Source organism: Aptenodytes patagonicus, chromosome 1 (genome assembly GCF_965638725.1).
Source record: "Aptenodytes patagonicus chromosome 1, bAptPat1.pri.cur, whole genome shotgun sequence".
NCBI classification, from domain to species: domain Eukaryota; kingdom Metazoa; phylum Chordata; class Aves; order Sphenisciformes; family Spheniscidae; genus Aptenodytes; species Aptenodytes patagonicus.
The window spans coordinates 173,590,541-173,604,331 of NC_134949.1; positions in this window are offsets into that span (position 1 = coordinate 173,590,541).

The following is a 13,791-nucleotide window of genomic DNA, read 5'->3' on the forward strand; positions in this document are numbered from 1 at the left end:
GTGGCTCAGGTGGATCTGGACTGGCAACATCAGGGTGAGTTATTTATAGCTTGGTGGGCCCATGACACCCCAGGTCACCAAGGAAGAGGTGCAACATACAGATGGGCTCGTGATCGAGGGGTGGACTTGACCACGGACACTATTGCGCAGGTTATCCATGAATGCGAAACCTGTGCTGCAATCAAGCAAGCCAAGCGGTTAAAGCCTCTCTGGTATGGAGGACGATGGCTGAAATATAAATCTGGGGAGGCCTGGCAGATGGATTATATCACACTCCCACAAACCTGCCAAGGCAAGCGCCACGTGCTTACAATGGTGGAGGCAACCACCGAATGGCTGGAAACATATCCCGTGCCCCATGCCACCGCCCGGAACACTATCCTGGGCCTTGAAAAGCAAGTCCTATGGTGACATGGCACCCCAGAAAGAATGGAGTCAGACAAAGGAACTCGTTTCTGAAACAACCTCATAGACACCTGGGCCAAAGAGCATGGCATTGAGTGGGTATACCACATCCCCTGTCGTCACCAGCCTCTGGGAAAATCGAACAATACAATGGACTGTTAAAGACTACACTGAGAGAAATGGGTGGTGGGACTTTCAAACATTGGGACACACATTTAGCAAAGGCCACCTGGTTAGTCAACATGAAGGGATCTGCCAATGGATCAGGCCCTGCCCAGTTCAGAACTTTTACGTACTGTAGATGGGAATAAAGTCCCTGTAGTGCATGTAAAAATTATGTTGGGGAAGACAGTCTGGGTTATTCCTGCTTCAAGCAAAGGCACACCCATCTGTGGGATTGCTTTTGCTCAAAGACCTGGGTGCACTTGGTGGATAATGCAGGAGGATGGGGAATTCTGATGTGTACCTCAAGAGGATTTGATTTTGGGTGAGAATAGCCAATGATTTGAACTGTATGATGCTAATTGCTATGTAATATTGTATGCCATACAAATGGTATTACAATAAGAATCACCCAGATTAATGAAGAATGAACTTTGATGAAAACGAGCAAAGAGCAGTGATGATGGAACCAGAATTGACTTCAACATGAAACAACCCAACACTGCATACCATCTTTCCTGCCCTGAAAGATTATTATGACATATTGTCCTGGTTTCGGCAGGGATAGAGTTAATTTCCTTCCTAGTAGCTGGTACAGTGCTGTGGTTTGGATTTAGGATGAGAACAAAGTTGATAGATAAGGTACCAATGTTTTAGTTGTTGCTAGGTAATGCTTACACTAGCCAAGGATTTTTTAGTTTCCCATGCTCTACCGACTGAGAAGGCTGGAGGTGCACAAGAAGCTGGGAGGGGGCTACAGCCAAACTGGCCAAAGAAACATTCCATACCACGTGACGTCATGCTTGGTACATAAACTGGGGAAAACTGCCTGGCAGGGGGCCGCTGCTCAGGGACTGGCTGGGCATCAGTTGGCAGGTGGTGAGCAATTGCACTGTGCATCACTTGCTTTGTGAATTATTATTATTATTATTATTATTATTATTATTATTATTATTACTATTACATTACTATTATTGTTATTATTATTTTATTTCTATTATTAAACTGTTTTTATCTCAACCCATGAGTTTTTCTCACTTGTGCTTTTCCAATTCTCTCCCCCATCCCACTGGGGACGGGGGAAGTGAGCGAGTGGCGGCATGGTGCTCAGTTGCCAACTGAGGTTAAACCACAACACAGATGTAGCCCAAAGTCATGGACTAAATGCACTCAGTGGACATTTTATAGGGACAGCCCATACAGTAAGGGAATATGTGTGTGTATATATATCAAAAGACAGGAAAAGGGGTAGTGATTAATTGGAATGTATTAGGAATTGTGGGACCTGGGCATGACGTAGATGGTATAGAATAAGCGGTGGATACTGCCCTGGTCTCAGCTGGGACAGTGTTAATTTTCTTCCTAGGAGCAGATATAATGCTGTGGTTTGGATTTAGGATGAGAATAATGTTGATGACACACCGATGTTTTAGTTGTTTCTAGGTAGTGCTTACACTAGTCAAGGACTTTTCAGCTTCCCATGCTCTACTGACTGAGAAGGCTGGAGGTGCACAAGAAGCTGGGAGAGGGCACAGCCAGGACAGCTGACCCAAACTGGCCAAAGGGACATTCCATACCATGTGACGTCATGCTCAGTGCATAAACTGGGGAAAGCTGGCCGGGGGGGCCACTGCCTGGGGACTGGCTGGGCATCAGTCGGCAGGTGGTGAGCAATTGCGTTGTGCATCACTTGCTTTGTATATACTTTGATGATGATGATGATGATTATTATTATTGCTACTACTATTTTATTTTATTTACATTTTTGAACTGTCTTTATCTCAACCCATGAATTTTCTCACTTTTACTCTTCTGATTCTCTCCCCCATCCCGGGGAGGGGCGGGGGGCGGGGGGGCGCAGGGAGAGTGAGTGAGTGGCTGTGTCGTGCTCAGTTGCCGGCTGAAGTTAAACCACAACAGTTACCCTATAGGAAACTTGGGTTCTTAGCTCGTACTGCTGCTACTCTTAACTTTTAGGCAGCTAAATTTCAGTGAGATTGTGAGGAAAGCATCCAAATATCTGTTTCTTAACACATCTAGAACACCTTCAGTCTTGATGGTTAACAGAAGGTAGGAACCTAGTTCAACCAATATCCTACTAGGGACAAAAATGACATTTCTCTTTCTAATATATGGGATATGGTCAGAGGACCTTTTTGAACTGGGAGCAAAAAATGAATCACTGGAAGAAGGATAATGGGATACTGGTTCATTTTGAACGAAGTCATTACATTATCACTGAGCCAGAAAGAGAGGTGAGAAAGCTAAGGAAACTAGGCTCTTGAGCCTCTTGTTTTGGAAAGTAGGAAATCTTCATCTAGATCTTCATCTAGTAAATGTTTACAATAACATACTTAAATATTAACAAAACTAACAGCAAAATATTCCTTCCAGCTACAGATATATAGTTGTGTGATGTAGATCACTTCAACAAAGGACTGAGTGCCCTACTATAAGGTGCCAGCACTCTAATGGTGAGCACTCACACACACACAAATATGAGGCAGATATATTTAAGCAAAGAATTTAACACAGCTGTCTGAGTGAAAATATCTAACCTTGGAGCTGTCAAAAGGTTTTAGGTTGCAACTGCTCTGAGGTATCTGCATTGTAGAGACTTCTATAAAGTTATCATCGCAAGTCCTTCTTATAGCCAATTCAAAGAAATAGGCATTTCAAAAGCACTTTAGCTTGTCCTAAAGTAGATGTCCTTATTTAGTAAGTTGAATAACTTTAAATATGCCAGTTCCTCTTATTTATTGTAAGTGAAGCTTAAGTGATTGGTTCAGATGTAGACTTACTTTTCATCAGATGAATACCATCCTAACATGTCAAGTAAATGACTCTGTTCATAACTACACCATTACGTTGAGACCAGCACTTTTCAGACTTCTTACCAGTCAGGCATAGTTTAGTCTAATAATTGTGTAGCAATATTAACCATAGTCACACCTATACTGGTCTACTGAAATTATAACCAAGGAGAACTGCACTGCTGAAAATACCTCAGCTACGTGCTAGAAGTTAGGAATCAATCTAGGCAAATTAAAGCTTTACTGAAAGAACTCAAAACATAACCTATCTACCATTTTAGCACTTTAGTCATGGGGTAATTCTTACTCATCTGTTCTTCCTTCCAAAATCATTTTGGCATACTCAGAGTGTAGCCCAGCAAGTAAAATTTTTCATGTTACTGATAAAAGGACTTAGGCTTTTCATTGACTTGACAGAGCAGGGTCACAGGACTTTTCTGGGGTTCCTTTAAACTCAGATGAATTTTCCTTGTTTTACAAGAAAATTTTTAATTATACTGTTAAGATATGAATTAGACTAATAATAGATTCTTAATATGATGAAACAGCATTTGTTACACTAGGTAACGTAGAAACACAGAATAAAGATATTCCTGGCCTGAGAGAATTTAAAATCTAAGTGTAAGACATGAGATAACAGATGGTAACAGACAGGAAGATGTGCAAAACCAAGAAAACAATGAGACAACATGATTGATTTTGGCATATGTTGAAGTTTAACCCCAGCCAGCAACTGAGCACCACACAGCCATTTGCTCACTACCCCCCAGTGAGATGGGGGAGAGAATCAGAAAAGTAAAAGTGAGAAAACTCGTGGGTTGAGATAAAGACAGTTTAATAGGGAAAGCAGAAGCCGCGCACGCAAGCAAAGCAAAACAAGGAATTTATTCACTGCTTCCCATGGGCAGGCAGGTGTTCAGCCATCTCCAGGAAAGCAGGGCTCCATCATGCGTAATGGTTACTTGGGAAGACAAACGCCATCACTCCAAACATCCCCCCTTTCCTTCTTCTTCCCCCAGCTTTTATTGCTGAGCATGACATCATATGGTATGGAATATCCCTTTGGACAGTTGGGGTCAGCTGTCCCAGCTGTATCCCCTCCCAGCTTCTTGTGCACCCCCAGCCTACTCACTGGTGGGGTGGTGTGAGAAGCAGAAAAGGCCTTGACTCTGTGTAAGCACTGCTCAGCAGTAACTAAAACATCCCCATATTATCAACACTGTTTTCAGCACAAATCCAAAACATAGCCCCACACTCGCTACTATGAAGAAAATTAACTCTATCCCAGCCAAAATTAGCACAGCATATCTGTCATTGTGAGGTTGTTTAAATCATCATGGACAAGAATAATTTAGGAAAAAAATATTAAGATAATAAGATGGCTTGTTAGACATTTATAGGACAATAGTTCCAAACAGAACCTACACAGGAAGGCATAAATGGTAGCTGAAAATATAACATAGCCGATAGAAGCTGGTTACTAAACTAAAAAAAACATATAAACATTATCTGTGAAATGAGAAATCTAACAATCAATATTATACCTTTGCTTTCTACAGAGTTGCACCAGTGGAGGTTTAGATTGGATATTAGAAAAAACTTCTTCACTGGAAGGGTTGTCAAGCATTGTAACAGGCTGCCCAGGGAAGTGGTTGAGTCACCATTCCTGGAGGTATTTAAAAGACATGTATGTAGATGTACGTATGTAGATGTATGTTTGTAGATGTGGCGTTTAGGGACATGATTTAGTGGTGGACTTGGTGGTGCTAGGTTAATGGTTGGACTTAATGATCTTAAAGGTCTTTTCCAACCTAAATGATTCTATAATTCTACAAAATTTACATCTAGCTGTAAGAAAACACTGTCTTGATTATGTAATGTTTATGTAGGTAGAAATGTTTGTGTCTATCAAAAAAAGGAGTATCATCACAGAATTATTATGGTAGCTATGCTACACGAGATATTCTGGAAAGGATACTGTTTTTGGGGGGAAGATGATGACTATTTTTGTAAGTAACTATGGAAAAACAGTGGAGTTCTTTCTGTAAGGAAAACAGAAACAGCAGTAGGAATGGAGTTGAGTATGTAGCATCCTTTAGTAAAAGATTTTGAGCTCATGTCTATAATCTCATTCCAGTGACTGTGCTTGTTTTTCCTAAGCCACTGGAAAGTAGACCACAGGATCACACATTTCTAGTTTGTTGCCTTTTCTTGTTTCATCATGAAATTAAAATTTCAGCAATGACTGGGAAATGGCAACAATTAAATAGGAATATGTGACATATTCATGACATTTGCTTTATGACTCAAATATCTGCGTCTAACTTGAGTACTGCTTAATCTCACTTGTATTATAAGCAATGAAATAATAAATAATTAAAAATGTCACTAAGCATAATAGATTTGTGCACCAGTAATATAACATTGGTTTGGGGGTTATATTTTATATTACAAAGATTTTGGACACAGGTCAATTAGAGTTTTATTATTTTTATATATATGTACAAGTGCTTCTAATTTATAAGATTGAAAGTGTCATTTCATAAATGAAAATTGTGTAAATATGCCAATTGACATGTCAACATTACAAACTTGATTGTAATACCTTGTGAATCATTATAATGTCAGAAGAGTTGTAACTGTTCTATCATTTCTGCTTATAAGCATTAATAATAGCCACTTATTTTTTTTAAAAAAGAGTGTAATTGCATTTTTATATAACTATATTGTAACTAGTTCTTATTAGATATTTGAGTAGTCTTTCTGAAAATATATTGATATAATATTTTGGATTGGCAAAGAGATCTGGACTGACCAGAATTCAAAGTGTACTTCAATGCTTCCATATTGCCTTTTGTGTTAACTTAGTAAATACCTGAAAGGAAGCAAAATATCACAAAAGCTCCATGATTAAAACAGTTCAATTCAATCCAAAAGATGCAGAATAAGAAGGGGAACTTTTAGATATGTTAACATTTTTTCTTTATAATTAATGTATAACCACAATTGCTCGTTAGGGCAGGGGAGCAGAACAGCAGGACAGAGCCCCACAAATGCACTGAGGCTGTGTATCTCTCAGCATTGAAACATCTGAAAGTTGAGCACTGCAGTCCCTAGTTACATTTAATATAATTTGGGGGAACTTAATTTAGTAGGATGGAAAAAAGAAATCAGCACTCCCCATTTTTTTCACATAAAAGCTGTTTTACAGTGCAACAAAACAAAATACTGTGAACTGTTTAGTAAAGAAAAAAAATCAGAATGACATTGATAGCACATTTTATTTTCTTTATCTAATAGTTATTTTTTTCCCTATGCAATTAATTTATTTCTTGCACTACTAAATATTATCTAAAATTACAGAGGTTTGGTTTTGGAGGGCTTATTTATTTATTTATTTATTTGCCCTTATATTCTGTATTTTAATTTTTCTTCAGAATAAAAAGCATTTAACCTGTCAGTCAGAAGTAACACTGACAAAAATTGAGTGTAGCATTTATGCACACTAGAGATTGGGGAATTACAGGATATCCAACGTACCCGTCGAGTAGTTAAAAGACAGCTTTTACACGATAAGAAAGCAATGATGCCATGACCCTCACTTTTATGGTCACATGACCTCTTGGGCGTAGAAGTCCCTCACCTTTTCCAGTCACATGACAGGCTTACCCTGTCTCCCTTTGCTCCCAGGGGCTGCCATTTTTGACACTGCCATATACCATGTGATCCCAGAGTGCCCAGTGACTGGATGGCAGCTGAAGCCACACCTTCTAGTCTACCACAGAAGTAAGCCCCTCCTATTGCCTAACAGGGTGAGCCATTTTGTCACAGCTGCCATTTTGTCACATCTATACTCCATGTGATGTAAGAGTGCCCAGTGATTCCTTGGCTGTTTCTATAGGCACAGGAAGCCCTCATCCATCCATCTATCCATCTGTATGTTTATATATAGCCACATGTAAACATTTCTATATATATAAATGGCTGTGCAATTATGCATAATTATATTTATAATTCTATAGATAAATTACACATATATATTTACTAATATCTATGGTATGTAGAAAATATTGTTTTTTTAAAAAAATAATGAAATTAATAAAGTCATAAAATCGTTGCCTACTATAATGGAAAACCACAACAAAAAGGCTATGTCACAGGGTTAGGTGTATATAGGGACAATGAGAAAAAGTCACAAAAACCTTCTTCAGAAAGAAAAAGATTTAAGAGAGACACACGTCATACTCCTACAGGGAAAGCCAGCTGAACCCCTTAGAAGGTTCAAGTGGCATCAAGCAGCAGCCTCATGAGGACAAGAAGAAAAGGTGCAACAAACTTTGTTGGATGGTGCAAAATAAATGGCAAATGCAGAGAAAGAGGCTCTCTTCTGCTACTAGAAAAGCAGATACATTTTAACAAGGATGGATTTCATTCCAAATTGTTTGGAAGAATGTGTTGAATTCAAGCTGGATTTGTTTGCAGTGAACCTGATGAAGACCAGGATCAAGGAAAGCCTTGAGGTGATCCTACTTTCAGCTGTCACAGAGTCTGCACCCCTGAGCACGTTCTTAGTTGGGAATGAGAAGGATTATACAAGAACAACACTCTGCTGTACATTTGCTGCGAGACTGGTAAAGCTGATGGGTCCGACCTGCGTGACAGAGATAGATGCTCATGGGTGTGGTCAACTATCTGTTGGCAACTATTTTCATCCAGCTGCATGCCACACTGGGGAACTGACTTATAAGCCAAAGCAACAATTCTTACTCATACTGTGCATTAATCAAGTTGCTTTTCAGTTGCAGCCAAGACACAATGTCCGCACACTTTTGCATGGGCTTGTTTTATAAAGACACAGCCAGGCAGCAGGAATTGATCATGCTGGATGGCATCTTTAATCACATTTAGGCAACAGTCAGCTCCGAAGGCCCAGAGTAGCAGGCTTGAACATTATTCTGTTTTTTTCAATAAAAGGTTTTGTTGATTAGCATGGATGTAAAATTTAAGCTGATACTCAGCAAAGACAGTTTTTGTTTGATGAGATCCCCAGCAGCAAGGGTGTATAAACTGGTTATTGCCTTTCCCTCACTTTGTGAAGAAAGTGCAGGTGGCAACTGATTTTGAGAACAGCTGCTGTATGAGGGAATACATGCAGCTCTTACAGATGATTGGCAACCATATGAAAGATTTTCCTGACGGTTTTCTGGGAAGCATTTACCTGTGGGCTGTACTCTGCCTTTGACCAGACTCTAGACCAAGAATGTGCTGATCATTGTTTCCTGACTAAAACAGGGAACTGAGAGCAGAAATAAATTTTTCAGGGGCTTTAATCACCACTGTTCACACAATAAGGTATGGTCAGCTCACCTCTTCACATTTTTGAGTGATTCCCCCCCCCCATGTAAATAGTTGGCTTTTGTGTCAGGAAAAAAGGCCAGTTCTTTGCCTAAAAACCTGTACATGCCTAGAAGAATTTACACAGACAGATACCCATATGGAGGCTTAGTAGCATCTTCAAATGCTTCTTAAAAGAACTCAGTCTTGCCAAGATTTCATGTGTCCAGTTAGGGGCACAAGCTGGTTCTTAAATAACTCCAAGCATTTTGCATTTGACTGAAGATGTGGCTCTTTTTAATGCTGAAAAAATGTACAGGATACTAAGCTTCCTGTGATTCACATGCTTAGTAAAAGCTTTTTCAATTTCACCACTCTTATAGTTCATCAAATCATTGATCACAACCATGTTTATTTTATTAAGGGTGAATGAGCTAGTTACCACTAAAACTCTCAGGTAATTCCTCCCCAGATTTGATAAAAGGATATTTATAGAGGTGATACAGCAGTTGTCAGCAACACTGGTAACACCACATAGCCTTGTCAGGCAAAACGAAAGAGACTGTTGTTCTCCAGTCATATCTCCAACCATTGGTGTTGCATGCCCATTATCATAAGCTGTAGGGGAGGCTATTTACATTTCCATTCAACATAAGGTCCCTCAACACCTCAAAAGTGATCTTTTCTCTGTTCTTTTTGTTTAGAGAGATTCATTTAACTTTTACACAACAGTTCCTCCTGGACTTCTGGTTACATGTAGGATTTGGGACCTGATGACACAAACTCAGTAATGTTTTCATCCAATAGCAACTAGCTTATCAGCTTGCCTAAATATTTACTGAGGAGAGAATTCCAGTCATCTTGACAACTCACAAATATCACATGTCGTGATAAAGGAAACAATCTTGAAGGGCATCTATGAAATCAAAAAGCTCTAGGAGTGCACATACAATGGTGAAGCATGCTATAAAAATGTTAGTTTTGCATTCCAGGATCATGCATCCTTTGCCGTGCTTCCACAAGACAGTGGCCACATTATCATCAACAAATTCACAAGCAGTTGCATCATAAACCAAATAAAAGAGGTAACCATACAGATTGTCTGATTTTATTATGATGGTGCTGTTGGGAAGATTGGATCCCTGAAAAAAACCCCACAGAGAATTTTAAAACACTTTGACAATTTCGTGTTTTGTGGGGTTTTTCTTTATACATTCAGGCTGCAACGCAAAGCCTTCTCTCTGCCTGTGATCATTGATGTATTAGGCTTTTTTGTCAGCATCTGTGCACCAGGCTGTGTAACTTGAAGCTTTCTGCTTCTGGTGTAGGTATGGCTTTATATAATCTAAACAAAAACCTCCCAGAAACCAAAACCCGCAAAACAAACTGGTTTTACTCCATTCAAAACGCAAAACTTCATAGGTTTCACAAACCCTGTACGCCTCCTCCAGAGCCTTGTTTAGTTCAACAGTATTACATGTATCCATGTATCATGTCTGTAGGTACAGTATCTCTGAAGGGTTTCAGCACAGGTGCAGTATAAGAAGAATAGCTTGCCATTTACCCTGACAGAAACCATGGGGAAAGTATCCTATAAGGTGCATGCACTTTTACTTTTACTGTATCAAAATAGGCTGTTGACATGTCAAATTGTCAGTAATAACTTCAGGGTGCCCAGGACGGTATTGTTTTATTTTGTTGCTGAAGGACTAGAGGCTAGTAAAATTCTAGGAATGATCTTTTCATCATGGGTTTTTTTTTAACATAAGCAGACTACTTTTGTTTTGCTACTAGAGATAATATCTGGGATTCAGCAATGTAGGCATTTTGTTTCTAAAAACTCTTCAAGCTCCCCATCTGATTTTGTTATAGTGGTCCATTCACGCTCCTGCATAGATGTAACATTAAAGCTCACACCTTTTACATACTCTAATGTTGTCCAGGGTAACATTTAGTACAGCTGTGACAAAAACACCTTTCAAGCTATTGAAAACTGCTGGCACCTATCTACATCCTCCCCGCTGAGCAGCACAAGGGGATGGAGAATGGGGGTGCGTGGTCAGTTTAGAACGGTTTGTCTCTGCTGCTCTTCCTCCTCACACTTTTCCCCTACTCCAGTGTGGGGTCCCTCCCACAGGAGACAGTCCTTCAAGAACTGCTCCACTCTGGTCTTTCCACAGGCTGCAGGAGAATCTCTGCTCAAGCGCCTGAAGCACCTCTTTCACCTCCTTCTTCACTGACCTTGGTGTCTGCAGGGCTGTTTCTCACACTTTTTTCCTTCCCTCCTCTCTTGGGCACAATTTAACCTTTCTTAAGTATGTTTTCCCCGTGTTTCTCACTCTTTTTTCTCCTCTCCCTTTGCCTGCGTGGCATTTTTTGCCCTTTCTTAAATTCGCTTTCCCCAAGCTGCCACCATCTTGGCCGAGGGGCTCAGCTGTGCCCTGCAAGTGTGTCCATTGGAGCTGGCTGGAACTGGTGTCTGGCACAGGGCAGCTTCTGGCCTTTTCTCACAGATACCATCCCTGCAGCCCTGGGCACCGGCACCCTGTACAGCTATTGAGCAGAGGAGATCAAACATCTCCTATCCTCCTCAGTGATAGCCATCTGGAGGGGCAGGGATGCTACAGTGTTTACAGAACGTAAAATGGTACATGACCATACAAGCAGAGACCAACATAGGATACGAAAAGGAATCTATAGACTTATCTAGCTGCATGTTTTCATCATGTTTTTCTCATAGAGTATATTACAAATCAGCACCACAATCTCATTCTTGTATAGTCTACAGGTCTCCCTCAAAGTTTTCACTTCCTGTTGGCAGCAGTAACTTGGTTCTTTTTCCAGGTAAAAAACCTTCTCCTTATTAGATGTGGGATATGCAAAAAATTGCTTTCCGTCCCCAAGCATAATGCTGTCCACTCCACAATATTCTGGTTGTTGATGAGGGCCTGCATAGTTTTGATTTTCAGCAGTACTGAAAAAAATGGGGAAATAACCTTTTCAGACCTCAAAGCCCAGTGCTTGGGAAAAGCTGCTTAGTTTCATAGGTAAAAAATTTAGAGCCTATGAAACATACACTCAGGGGTGGGGCCTTCCACACACATGAATTCATCATCTTGCATCCTTAGTTGCATATCCATTTTTTTCTTTCAAAATCTGGCAAACCAAAAAACAGTCAGCATAACCTCTGTTGTTACATGCTTATGAAACTGTAACACCAAAACTTTGTGTTCATAAACAACCTAATAAAGTCCACAAGACATGTATTCCCTTCAAACTCTCATCTTCCTTGAAATGTCCTTTTAATTCCTCCTTTTTCATCCCATCATGGTTCTGGTGCTAAGTCCAGAGCAAAAATGTAATTCAGAACATGTGCCCCAGTTTGTGCATATGTTCCATGTCACATAAATTAAGGCCTTTCTCTTTCTGGATTTTTGATGATGAGCATGAACCACTTGGGCTTGTTTATATTTAAGATCTGTTCATAGCACATACCACTTTGCCAGCCTTTATATTCATGAAGCTTTTCCACGTAGGCTTTGCAAGTCTCACATAAAATCTTAGACAATCTATTTGTTTTTTAATTACCAGGGCCTTCCCTACTGTAAACATTCCCCAGACCTGCATGGCAGACTGTAGTCTGCACAGTCTGGCAACAGGCAGGCACAGCAGTAGTATTTACATTTGTGAAATTAATTGTAGAATGTCTGAGAAAGCTTACAAAAATTTCTTGCCCCAAATAGCCTTCACAATATAATAAAGTTCAACATGGAAAATGCTGTCATTTAGCTAAAATATCCCCCAGTCTTTTTTTAAGCTCAGCCAGGGGAGGGTTAGATTGGATATTAGGAAAAATTTCTTCACTGGAAGGGTTATCAAGCATTGAACAGGCTGCCTAGGGAAGTGGTTGAGTCACCATTCCTGGAGGTATTTAAAAGACATGTATGTAGATGTACGTATGTAGATGTATGTTTGTAGATGTGGTGCTTAGGGACATGGTTTAGTGGTGGACTTGGCAGTGCCAGGTTAACGGTTGGACTTAATGATCTTAAAGGTCTTTTCCAACCTAAATGATTCTATGATTCTAAGATGACAGCACATATATTAATATAAAGCAGAACCTCAGACAATGGAATCATATTGTGCACTGACCACCCTAGTTTGTCCTGCACCTCTTTTGCACTGTTTAATAGTTCTGCATCTGTCAGATACCTCAGCACTGTAAGACTTCCAGCAAAGCAGAGTTTATTTGCCTTCTTATTTAGATCAGTTAAATATCCCCACTTCTAAAATTTCAGAATGGGGAATGGATCTAAGGTTCTGTGTATCCAACCTACAACTGTTTTTACAGGAAGCCAGGTGGAAAGTTTGATTGAAAAAAATCTTCCTTTTACTTTGTAGAATATTACTGACCCGGTCTAAAATTTTTCTGTGTTCACACTGCTTAAATTCATATGGAGAGAATGTAGAGAGTCACACATGCTGATGGCTTCAAGACAGAGCTCAACATAATCACCAGGTTCAAACAGCTGGTGTAGATCTTAGGAAAAAGAATTGATCTGGTCTATGTATAAACAATTTAGGAGCTTCATATAGAAATACCAAGTCCAAATTAACAAATCAGCATCCTTCTACATATTGAACCTCTAGTTTGGCCAGTCCCACTCGTGCACATTTTCTAAGCCATGTATTGGATTGCCTCCACCTCCTCTGCAGCATTTGATGGTGAGGGTAAAGCTAGGTATTTGGGAAGTCCTGGGTATAGCAAAAGTCTGCACCACATAATGGTACTACAAGCAGTAAGTTCACTCACAGCTGTAGTCAAGTGGTGTTCCTGCCACCACCCGCCATCTCCATGTGGCACTCTACCTCAGTCTTCTCTTCCCAAATCCCTGGCCCATCCATAATTTCTTCTGAAGAATATAATTGTTTTCAGGATACCCCTGGGGATTTTCCTGTACAATCTCATGTGATGTCTTTTTTTTCTGGCTTTCCATGACAATAGACAATGATGCCTGTATCCTGTGGCACAGTACAAAGCCCAAAGGTTGCCCCAATAATGCTGCATGGTCACCCT